The sequence below is a fragment of the Capsicum annuum genome, unplaced genomic scaffold, assembly GCF_002878395.1.
Source record: "Capsicum annuum cultivar UCD-10X-F1 unplaced genomic scaffold, UCD10Xv1.1 ctg45085, whole genome shotgun sequence".
In the NCBI taxonomy this organism is placed as follows: Eukaryota; Viridiplantae; Streptophyta; class Magnoliopsida; order Solanales; family Solanaceae; genus Capsicum; species Capsicum annuum.
This window is the reverse complement of record NW_025852563.1, coordinates 1-12,234: the sequence shown is the minus strand read 5'-3', so window position 1 is coordinate 12,234 and position 12,234 is coordinate 1. Positions and strand designations below refer to the sequence as shown.

The following is a 12,234-nucleotide window of genomic DNA, read 5'->3' as shown; positions in this document are numbered from 1 at the left end:
TGTTATGCTTTTCAAGTTTACTCTATGCTTTACTTTTCATGCTATCGAGTCCTGGGGGTATTCAATACCCTAAATATTAGCTATTTACCTAGAACTATAGTAGTTATAGAACAGTCCAAGTAATGTTACGACAATAGTGCTCAGTAATCAGTCATAGTCTCAGTCTAGTATTTAGTTCAGAACTCAGTGAGCTAAGTCCGTTAATCAAATTCAGTAGTATTCCGTCAGTTAGCGGAACCCAATGAACTCAGTTCAGCTCAATTATAAAGTACAAATAGTAATAGTTCAGTCCAACCTAGTATAGTTTAGAAATCAATTCATTTTCTATTCATTTAGGAGTAGGATTCAGTACGGAGCGAACCCAAGGATGGGGGCATTCCTGCCAGCATATGGTTTGACCCTTAGTAGCAATCCCTGCATTATAGAACTACGTAGCCAGCATTGGTTGAGATATCTTCCTGTTAGACTAGGGTTGATACATATAATAGGAGTTTTCCTACCAGTGAGGGTTGATGAAAGAGCTTTCTTTTAGAGAGGGTTAACTCACAACTTATCTTTTCCCATGGCACGGTACTGATGCCCTTCCAACTGGAGTTACAGGTTGGACCCCAATCCATTCAGAGAAGGGCATGTCGGTTAGATGATTACCTCCCATAGTCTATCAGCTGGTATGAGATGGTTGCATAAATATGGGGTAAAAATATTCCTTATGTTATTTCATGTTGATTGAACCTTTCGATATGGGGCGATAGGGGTACGCATAGGTTCATCTTGGTATTTGGTTATTCAGAGTAGCTAGTTATTCGCGATGTTATTGATATTGTTATTATCATTGTTATTATCATTGTTATGGCTAACTTATGATAGATTGGACATTGATCTGATATCAAGTATTGAGGTATGTTTTTAGCCTGTTCTATCTTATGATGGTATTATTGTACATGATTATATCATTTTTAGCTATGTAGATTAGAAACCCTGAGTATAATAGTATTGAATCTTGATGGGGTCTTAAAATAAGGATATGATGATCTATACTTCTCTTCAAGATGACCTCATGTTTACGTGTATGTATATATGTATCTAGCTATATGAAGCTATGGCACTACCTTATATCCCTTTCCTTGTTTGTTCATATTGTATATTCATTTCTTGACCTTGAATATTGATACATGTCTTTCTTTCACTCTTTATTCGTATATTGGACTGGATATAAGGTATAGTATCAACCTCCGATGAATGGGGCTGGAATAGGATAGTTCACCTTGATACTTCCTTAGTCTTGTTATGTTAGACTCTTGGACTTGAATAGGATAGTTGTCCCTTATTATTCTCATTGACTTGTTATATAAGCTCTGGACTCTTGGGTGTAGTTTTCATTCTGTTTAAATGTTGTATATATCTGTTTTATCTTTGGAGCTCAGTTGGCAGTTGCCTACTGAGTACCATTCGTTTGGTACTCATACTACACTTCTGCAGCCTGCAGATCATAGTACGGGTTATCGCCGTTGATTGTGCATCGTGCAGAGCAACCATGATTCAGAGACTTAGAGTGAACTCTTGACGCTCAGAGTATTACTTATCTCTCCTTGTATTGGACTAGTCTCTATATTGAATGCAGAGATAAATTGTATCAGTGTAATTCTCTTAATAGACCACTTTTTTACTCTTAAATATCTTTAGAAGCTCTTGTACTGATACCACCAGGTTTTTTGATTCTATTATGTATTGATATTTATGTCATTTATTTCGCATTTTTTTCTTATATTATTGAGTACTCCGTTACTAGCCGTTCTGGACTACGGGTTGGCTTGCCTACTGGTGGGTTATGGTAGATATCATCATGATCTGATAAATTGGGTTGTGACAATTATGTACTTTAAACTTTTAAAATACATGTAATTAATTTTTAACTCTTAAATATTAAGAAAAAATAGTGAAAAGACGATTTTGTCTAAAGCAAAAACTTTTAATGAAGGGCAAAATTTTCAAACAATATTTCTAAGGCCCTTCATACTTTTAATATATTATCAATATAAATATATAACAAAAGAATTACTACCTTTCAGTTGCCCCTATGAGGATGGCAAGTCATTTGGTATCCCATAGATATCATATGTGTCATCAATATAGAGGTGAAGTATGAAACTTTTGTTGTTATTTTCCTCCTAGAGCTATACTGAGGCTCAAAATAGGCTCCTAAACTACAAACGTATATCAATTTGTCTCTGGCATAAGGCAATGCCTTCGCCATTTTGAATTCTTTCCACCACCTAGAACAATGTGACACTCAAGTTTAGGATTAGAAGTCCCACATTGGCAAAATATAGAAGAGATGTTGTATAAGTAACCAGAACTTACATGCTAGTGACGCTTTTAAAAATGTGCAAGTCTAGGCTCAGCGAGGATAATATCACCAGCAGACTAACCGTTAAAAAAAATTGTGTGCTTCTTTAGTAGGCACGCTTAATTGGACAATATTTGATTTCAATTGATATATTGAAGAAAAGAATACTTAAATTTAAAGTTGGAACATGATATAAATTTGGGAGCAAAGGTTGTGTTTGATCACAATAAATTTTATTTGAAAAAGAAAAGTTGAAAATTAATGGCAACTTTATGAGTAAACCATTATTTCACTTGAAAGACTCCTCAAATAAGTTTTTACTATTTCACCAAATCTTAAGGTGAGCACGATGAGTTACCTTGTGATGTCACATATCTTCTTTCTATCCAACCTTTGCAAGACGTTGAAGTCCAATTTGGCAAAGTTTAGTGACACTTAGATTGCATGATTCATGATTTTCTTGGTAAAATGATATGTATTTCGTGGTTTCCACCCTCACCTTATCATCTTTAATTGGAAACTTCAGTGCGTTACTGACTTGCTATGCAAGTTGGGAGTTGCTCAGTTTAGGAAAATTAGTTTCAATTGAGCAATGGTGAAATTTAGTGCTTCACCTAAAATTTCTTCACAATGTACTTTGAATTATGCTGTCTCATATAAAATCAACATTCCATGCACGTTGTAAACCAATTCTTTCTTGAAATTTCCTTGATCCTCAGTGAACTTCCTAAAAGTATCTACTTCAAATTTTTGGGCATATTAGAAAGATCATATTTTCATAAGCTAATTTTGTCTTCCTTTAATTTGAACTACACTTACCACATGAGGCATAATAACCTTGTTGCCTAAGTAATCGAAATCATAGAGCAATAGCATGAAGATCATTTCCATCAACTTCACCAATACATTCTTCATAACAAGTGTACATATAACTCAATGATTCCTCAATCTCACGTTTAAAATGATAAGCTATACCAAGACGTTGGATTGTGTTGATGAGATGAAGCTTTTACAGAGATTTTAAAGGAGCCATCACTAGCATCTTTCTCTCTTCTTCTTTTAGGTTTTCATGCTGCTTCTCTTCCCCCTCATTAGCTCCCTATTTGGGAATATATATGTTACTCATATGAATTTGTTTTGTATATTGATGGTGTAAAAAATATTTATTTACTTACCAGAAGATCAACATAGGTAAGAAAATGCACTACTAAAAAAAGGAGAAAATTGACCACAAAAACCGACCACAAGTGGTCGGTTTTCTCCCAATTCCGATAACAAAACCAACCAAATTGTATGGTCGGTAAACAATTGGTAGTTTTTTAAAAACAGACCACCAGTGGTCGGTTTTTCAAAAAAAAATATTTATTTTTAAAATTTATTATTATGTTTTTAAAATTTGAAAAAATAATTTTTAAGAAAATAAAAAATAAATAAAAAGTGGCCACAAGTGGTAATTTTTATTTTTATTTTTTGAAAAACCGACCACTTGTGGTCGGTTTTTCTGTGATTTTTTTTTCAAAACAGCAATTGTAAATGCTTTCAAAAGTGTACAACACAAAAATAGTTTCAAAAGAGTACAAACTACAATATAATGTGTAAATTCAAAGTACAATAATAGTTTCAAAAGGGTTAACAACTACAACAATAGTTTCAAAAATATACAAACTACAACATAATATCTAAATTCAAAGTTCAACATATACAAAAGTCAAAAAACTAAAAGTCATCATCATCGAATTCGTCCTCATCCTCGTCTTCCATATCCTCATCTGTGCTGATATTATCCTGGGGGCCAAGTCCTTTTGCAGCCCGAACAGCATCACCAGGACACGAAGGAATAATCCCTGCAGTCTAAATGAAAGAGCTGAACTGCTCCTGCAGTATCATGATTTGTGATGAAGTTCCTCCTCCCTTTTCTGCGACCTCTCTCTCTATTCAGCAAGCTCTTAAATAAGTTTAGAAACCGTACTTTCTAGTCTTTCAATCTAGAGTAAGTAGGGCCAAACGAACACCTAATATTGTCGCCAAAAAAAATATTGTGGTATCCGTAGTAATGACCTCTAACGATAGGACCCACAACTTTTCCTAATAACTCCTCCTCTACATGTCGGGTAGTAGGTCACCCTGAGTTTCAAACGACTGAGTACTACAATACTCACTAACGAGCTGCCTATATTTGTCCTATATTAATTCAAAGTAAAGTTAAAATTAAAAGTCAAAAAATATTAAAGTATTTATAATTGAATAATATCAAATTTGAGAAAAATATTCATAAATGCAATACTTGTTTCTTACATGGACATCTTTTGCATGAGGTTCAACCCAGACATCTTCATCAGTAGGGTTCTTTTTCTTCTTCAGATGAGTCTCCTCGAATAGCTCATCGTGTGGTATCTTCCTACCCTTTTCTTTTTCCTACTTTTTAAAATATTATCAATGTTCAACCAATTAAAAATTTAAATAGAAAAAAATAGTTAAAGCTGTAAAAGTTACATACCAATTTTTCCTACACAGCAAGGGTACTTCTGGCACCCACAGTATGTAGGGAGCCACCCTTCGATGATGCCTGGGCTTTCCTTCCTTTTTCCCTCAGCAACTGGTATCCTTCACTATTCCAAAGGCGGTGATACAGTTGCATAAAGGTTCACTAATCCAATTAGGTTTTACCAACTTGGTTCAGGCATAATCCAACAGACCGTTAAACCTGACTCTACATCTTCTGAAAAAATTCCTCCTTATAAGAAATATATTCCTATCATCCCACCAGTAAAATTGCTACAACAAAAACAAAAATATAATATACAATCATTTGTTCTAACAAAGTGTTAAGTAGTCAACAACAACAACATACCCAGTGTATTCCCACCTAGTGGGGTCTGGGGAGGGTAGAGTGTACGCAGACCATACCACTACCTCAAGAGAAGTAGAGAGGCTGTTTTCGATACACCTCCGGCTTAGGACCAATAATAGTATAACAAATACAAAAAGTAAGCTGATACAAACTAGTATGGTATACAAAATAAACTAACGGTATAACAAACACAAAAGATAAGTGCATAATAAACTAGTACGAGATGCAAAAAAGCCAATACTACTAACCCCAAAAACTACAGCCTCAACACTACGAACCAGAAACTCTAGACCCAAAGGTGCACTCCCCTATTACTACCGCCGCGCTCCTACCCCCTAACCCTCTATCCTAATTCGCGTCCTCCATACCTTCCTATCAAGGGTCATGTCCTCTGTAAGACTTTTAAATTCTTGCTTTAAATTCTTTAAACATTCTCTCCCTATCAAGTTTTGGAACCTGACGCCAACTGATCCAGTAGCTGTTGAAGTTTTGATAAATGAATTTTCTCACAACTTGTCCAACTTTAGCATCCAACCTAAACCTACAACACAAGATCAAACAGTAATTTTATAGAGCATAATAATATAGTAATGAAAAAATGAATAATTTTATTATATTTAGAAATCTTACCCTGTCACAAATGGAATGAGATAAAGCCTCCCATAATCATTACTATCTTCTAGCTGCGAATCAAATGATAGTGGATGTACTAACGTGGGCAGATCTGAAGCATCAGAGGGAGTGCCTCTAATTTGAAGATCCGACAACCCAATAGATCCAGCAGAATCACTATGTATAGCTATGTGACTGCTACAGGGGGGTATCAATGATGGCACATGTTCGAATGTGTCAGTGGCCATTTGATAGTACTGTAGTGGCCGTGACATGGTGATTGTAGCAGATTGAGTCGTTGTAGACCCATGAAGTGGCCCCACATGTGTAGGAGTGGGAACCGAATACTGGGACGACCTAGAATATAAGGGTCGTGTTATCGCGTCAGCAAACCGACCCTCAGATATATGAATACCGATCGGTCGTCTATAAGGCGGAAGTTGTCTTTTCTTTTTTGGTTTGTAAGATCAACTTTTTCCTTACCTTTGTCACCTCTGCATGACATCTAAATTATATAAAGTTAACAAGTAGTTAGTTCCTACAAAATGAATATATAAGAAAACATTCCTAATAACTAATTTCAAGTTACTAATTCACATTTCTAATCGCTACAACAAAACGAGATAGAAAAGAATATTTTTATTACTATATAAACTATGGAATAGTGAAAACAACAATCTTAAACGAGAAACATAAAGGTAAATATATAGTACAATACATAATAAATACAACCTACACAACTAATCCTCCTCTTCTGAAGACTCTCCACTAAACCATTCACCCTCTTTGGAATTTTCCTTATCTCTTACCCACTCAGCCTCCTCTTGCGCAATATTAACTTCTTCAAATATATTTTCCGAGTGATTCAAATTATCCACTAAGTCGACGTCCACTAGCTGGTGATCAATCTATATTTCATTTTGATATGCAGTCTCTAGCACATTATCAACTTCCACCCGTCCCATAGGCTTTGTTTTGATTACAGCCCACCAATAAGACTTGTCACTACACAATGGATAAGGAGCATAATACACTTGCTTAGAATTTTGCGCTAGAACAAATGGATCGTAAACAGGATACGACCTATTGTACTTCACCTCAATGATGTTATGCTCATTATGTACTCTTGTGCCTCTTGTACTTGGATCAAACCACTTACATCGAAAGAGGACAATTTTTTTAATTGGGAAACCAGCATACTCCAGTTATAAGATCTCGTGTATGATGCCAAAGTAATCAACATCATCATCACCCTTAACCTAAACACCACTATTGTTTGTTTTCCTTGTTCTAGAGTGTTGTTCGGTGGAAAACTTGAACACTTGACTGTGTAATGGGACATTGTATGAGCTTCAACTCGACCCAAAGAAATATCTCTCAAAAGTTGATCGTATGTGGCTGCATTTGGTGAGTGGTGTACCTAAAAATATTATACACACACACACACACATATATATATATATATATATTATATATATGTTAGTTGAGGAATGTGTAAATGTTTAAAATTTGTAGAAATAATAACATTTTAGGAGAAAGATTATAAGGAGTAATAAATACAGGCCAACATGAATATGGCACACCACCAACTGAAAAAGGAAAGAACCCATCCGCACGTAATCCAAAATGAATGTTTCGTGGATCAGCTGCAAAATCTGGATAAGTTGCATCAAAATTCTTCTAAGCCTCTCTATTAGATGGATGACACATAACACCAGTGGGCCTTCTATTTTCACTGTGCAATCTCATATGAAGAGCTGGGCTGTTTGAGGCATACAACCTCTTCAACCTTGGTATTAGAGGTAAATAATACATCACCTAAATAGCAATTTGATTTCCACTAAAACCACACTTATATTGAGGGTGCTGACAAAACTTGCAGGACTCTAGGTTAGCATCTTCCTTAAAGTATAACATGCAGTCATTTTCATAACAATGAATTCTAACCAAAGAAAGACCTAACTTTGACATCAATTTTTTTGCCTTATAAAAGAATCAGGAACCTCTAAGATGGGGTCAATTAACTCTTTAATTAGGTCTATCATTGAGTCCATTCCTCCTTCAGAAATATTCCAGTCAGGTTTAATACTTAATAATCTAACAACAAGAGACAAACGAGAGTGTGAACACCCGTCAAACAAAGGATGACTAGCAGCATGCAATTGTTCATAAAATTTGCCTTCTTCGCTATCAGGAACATCTTCGATATTTTCCCTAAAGTCGCCCCCGTGTTGCATCCCAAAAGCATCGTGCACCATTTCTGTCATCCTAGTATCTTGATATTCATTATGCTTTGCAAACCTACTATTTTCTCCAATAACAAAGTTATTTTCCGCAGCATCACCATGAATACCACGCAATCTTAAGAATTCCTCATGAAACTCCTTTCTATAAAGATGTTCCGTTATAACTTCTTTACTTACAAAATTTATACCATCACATCTAACACAAGGACAACGAATAGCACAAAAACGTGTCCAAACATCAAGTGTCTTAGCATGTTCAACAAATCTTTTGACACCTTCAACAAATTCCTCCCTAATACCCATTCTATTATCATTGTTCCGTTGATATATCCAGCTATAATCAGGTTCCATCTACGCAATCAATCAGTTTCAACTAATTAGATCAAGTCACAAAAATTCAATTAAGTCACCAACCAAACCGCATTTAAAACAAAAAAAATCCCTTTGAAGTCCCTACATTAACCACTTTCAACCAACTAAGTCACCTACCAAACCACATTCAAAACAAAAAAATCCACTTTAAAGTCCTCACACTTAACCATTTTCAACCAACTAAGTCACAAACCAAACCGCACTCAAAACAAAAAAGTTCCCATTAAAGTCCCTACACTTAACCATTTACAACCAACTAAGTCACCCACCAAACCACATTCTAAACAAAAAAATCACCTTTAAAGTCCTCACACTAAACCATTTTCTACCAACTAAGTCACCTACCAAACCACATTCAAAACAACAAAAATTCCTTTTAAAGTCCCTACACTTAACCATTTTCAACCAACTAAGTATCAAAACAAAACCACATTCAAAACACAAAATTCAAAACAAAACCACATTCAAAACACAAAATCCACTTTAAAGAACCTACACTTAACCGTTTTAAACCAACTAAGTTACCTACTAAACAACATTCAAAACAAATAAATCCCTTTTAAAATCCTCACACTTAACCATTTTCAACCAACTAAGTCACCTACCAAACCACATTCAAAACAAAAAAATCCCTTTTAAAGTCCTCACACTTAACCATTTTCAACCAACTAAGTCACCTACTAAACCACATTCAAAACAAATAAATCCCCTTTAAAGTCCCTACACTTAACCATTTTCAACTAACTAAGTATCAAAGCAAAACCACATTCAAAACACAAAATTCACTTAAAAGTCCCTACACTTAATCATTTTCAACCAACTAAGTCACCTACCAAACCACAATCAAAAAAAAAATCCACTCTAAAGCCCTCAAACTTAACCATTTTCAACCAACTAAGTCACTAACCAAACTGCATTTAAAATAAAAAAGTTCTTTTAGAGTCTCAACACTTAACTATTTTCAACCAATTAAGTCACCTACCAAACCACATTCAAAATAAAAAATCCACTTTAAAGTCCTCACACTTAACCATTTTCAACCAACTAAGTCACCTACCAAACCACATTCAAAACAAATAAATCCCCTTTAAAGTTCCTACACTTAACCATTTTCAACCAACTAAGTATCAAAAGAAAACCGCATCCAAAACACAAAATCCACTTTAAAGTACCTACACTTAACCATTTTCATCCAACTAAGTCTCAAAACAAAACAAGATTCAAAACAAAAAGTCCACTTTAAGGTCCCTACACTTAACCATTTTCAACCAACTAAGTCACCTACCAAACCACATTTAAAACAGATAAATCCACTTTAAAGTCCTCACACTTAACCATTTTCAACCAACTAAGTCACCTACCAAACCACATTCAAAACAAACAAAATCCCCTTTAAGTTCCCTACACTTAACCATTTTCAACCAACTAAGTCACCTACCAAACCACATTCAAAACAAAAAAATCTCCTTTAAAGTCCTCACACTTAACCATTTTCAAGTGACTAAGTCACCAACCAAACCACACTCAAAACAAAAAAATCACCTAAAGTCCCTACACTTAACCATTTTCAAGCAATTAAGTCACCAACCAAACCATATTCAAAACAAAAAAATCACCTTTAAAGTCCCAACACTTAACTATTTTCAAGTGACTAAGTCACCAACCAAACCACATTCAAAACAAAAAAAAATCTCCTTGAAAGTCCGTACACTTAACTATTTTCAAGTGGCTAAGTCACCAACCAAACCACATTCAAAACAAGAAATTCCCTTTAAAGTCCCTACACTTAAGCATTTTCAAGTAACTAAGTCAACAACTAAACCACATTCAAAACAAGAAATTCCCTTTAAAGTCCCTACACTTAATCATTTTCAAGTAACTAAGTCAACAACCAAACCACATTTAAAATTAAAAAATCCCCTTTAAAGTCCCTACACTTCACCATTTTTAAGAAACTAAGTCACCAATCAAACCCCATTCAAAACACAAAATCCCCTTTAAAGTTTCTACACTTAACCATTTTTAGGTGACTAAGTCACCAACCAAACCACATTCAAAACAAAAAATCCCCTTTAAAGTCCCTACACTTTACCATTTTCAAGTGACTAAGTCACCAACAAAATTACATTCAAAATAAAATATTTCCTTTAAAGTCTTTACACTTAAGCATTTTCAAGTAACTAAGTCAACAACCAAACCACATTCAAAACAAAAAATCTCCTTTAAATTTTGTACACTTAACCATTTTCAAGTAACTAAGTGACCAACCAAACCACATTCAATACACAAAATTTCCTTTAAAGCTCCTACACTTAACCATTTTCAAGTGACTAAGTCACCAACCAAACCACATTGAAAACAAAATATCTCCTTTAAAGACCCTACACTTAACCATTTTCAAGTGACTAAGTCGCCAACCAAACCATATTCAAAATAAAAAATCCCCTTTAAAGTCCCTACACTTAAGCATTTTCAAGTAAAGGTCCCTACACTTAAGCATTTTCAAGTAACTAAGTCAACAACCAAACCATATTCAAAACAAAAAAATCCCCTTTAAAGTCCATACACTTAACCATTTTCAAGTAACTAAGTCACCAACCAAACCACACTCAAAACATAAAATCCCATTTAAAGTCCCTACACTTTACCATTTTCAAGTAGCTAAGTCAACAACCAAACCTTATTCAAAACAAGCAACAACAAGACCAACAAGATGTCAACAACAATGCTAGTGAATCGAACAGGGCCACACATGGCTTCACTAGACTTCAATATGAACAATAACAAGTAGATAACAACAATGCTAGTGAATTGAACAAGGCCACACATGGCTTCACTAGACTTCAATATTTACAATAACAAGAACATATCAACTTACCTTTGCTTGGCGCAAATTAAAGTGAAAGCGATAAGCGGTCTCCAAAAAAAATAGCAAAGCAATCATTTCACCAAATTCGGAATCTGTTAAATAGTAAAATTATTACAAAGAATTATCTTTCGCTTAAATTATTATAATAATTTAGTAAAGGAATAGGAATAAGATTTCTCCCAAAAAAATTAAACAATTAATGAGTAAAATGGATAAATAAGTGTCAAGACTAACCAAAATTTAGGTAATTCAAAATCAAATTAATGTAGGAATAAGCCTAAAATTAGATAATTCAATCTCAAATTTCAAAAATTAGCTAAAATCTAGCTAAATAATTAAATATCCAAACCCTAGAACTCAAACCACAACCAATTTAGTTAACAATTGTTACCTTGCCCAAAATTAAACAACCCAATATTTGAATTGAACAACCAATCTTGCTAATTATTACCTGTTTTTTCAAATCTAAGAAAACCAAACAAGGTACTAACTTCAAATACCTCAAATTCCAATAACAAGTTTAAAGTTAGAGCACTTAAAGAGAAAACAACAGAGGAAGAAGTTAAGGTAATTTGGTCTATATAATATTCACAAAATCACAAATTCACGTTACTTGAAGGTAATTACAAGTAAATCTACTTACGACAATCAAATGGGTGATTGAGACAGTGGTTGTTGCTACCGTCTGTGACTGAGACGGTGACTGAGATGAAGGTTGTGGCTGAGACGGTGAGCTATCATCGATGGATGTGTTGTTGTTGTACGTTGTTATGAGCTGAGGGTGAGGGTGGGTAGTTGTGAGGGGGTACTTTGATTAGGGGAATTAGAAAGAAATTTAGAATTAGGTCGGGTCGGGTCAGATAAATAATTGGGTGTTATGTTTTTTTTAAAATATTACGAAAACCGACCACATGTGGTCGGTTTTCAAAAATAATTA

General features: G+C 34.5%; 1 long non-coding RNA gene across 1 annotated transcript; it reads right to left on the bottom strand.

The window, feature by feature from the left end:
* Positions 1–4,081: 4,081 nt before the first annotated feature.
* On the bottom strand, positions 4,082–5,133 carry LOC124892234. The gene is made up of 3 exons (XR_007050136.1): positions 4,845–5,133; positions 4,643–4,762; positions 4,082–4,528 (listed from the first exon to the last, which is right to left on the bottom strand). It is a non-coding gene; the product is annotated as an uncharacterized LOC124892234 (long non-coding RNA).
* Between the last annotated feature and the right edge of the window lie 7,101 nt (positions 5,134–12,234).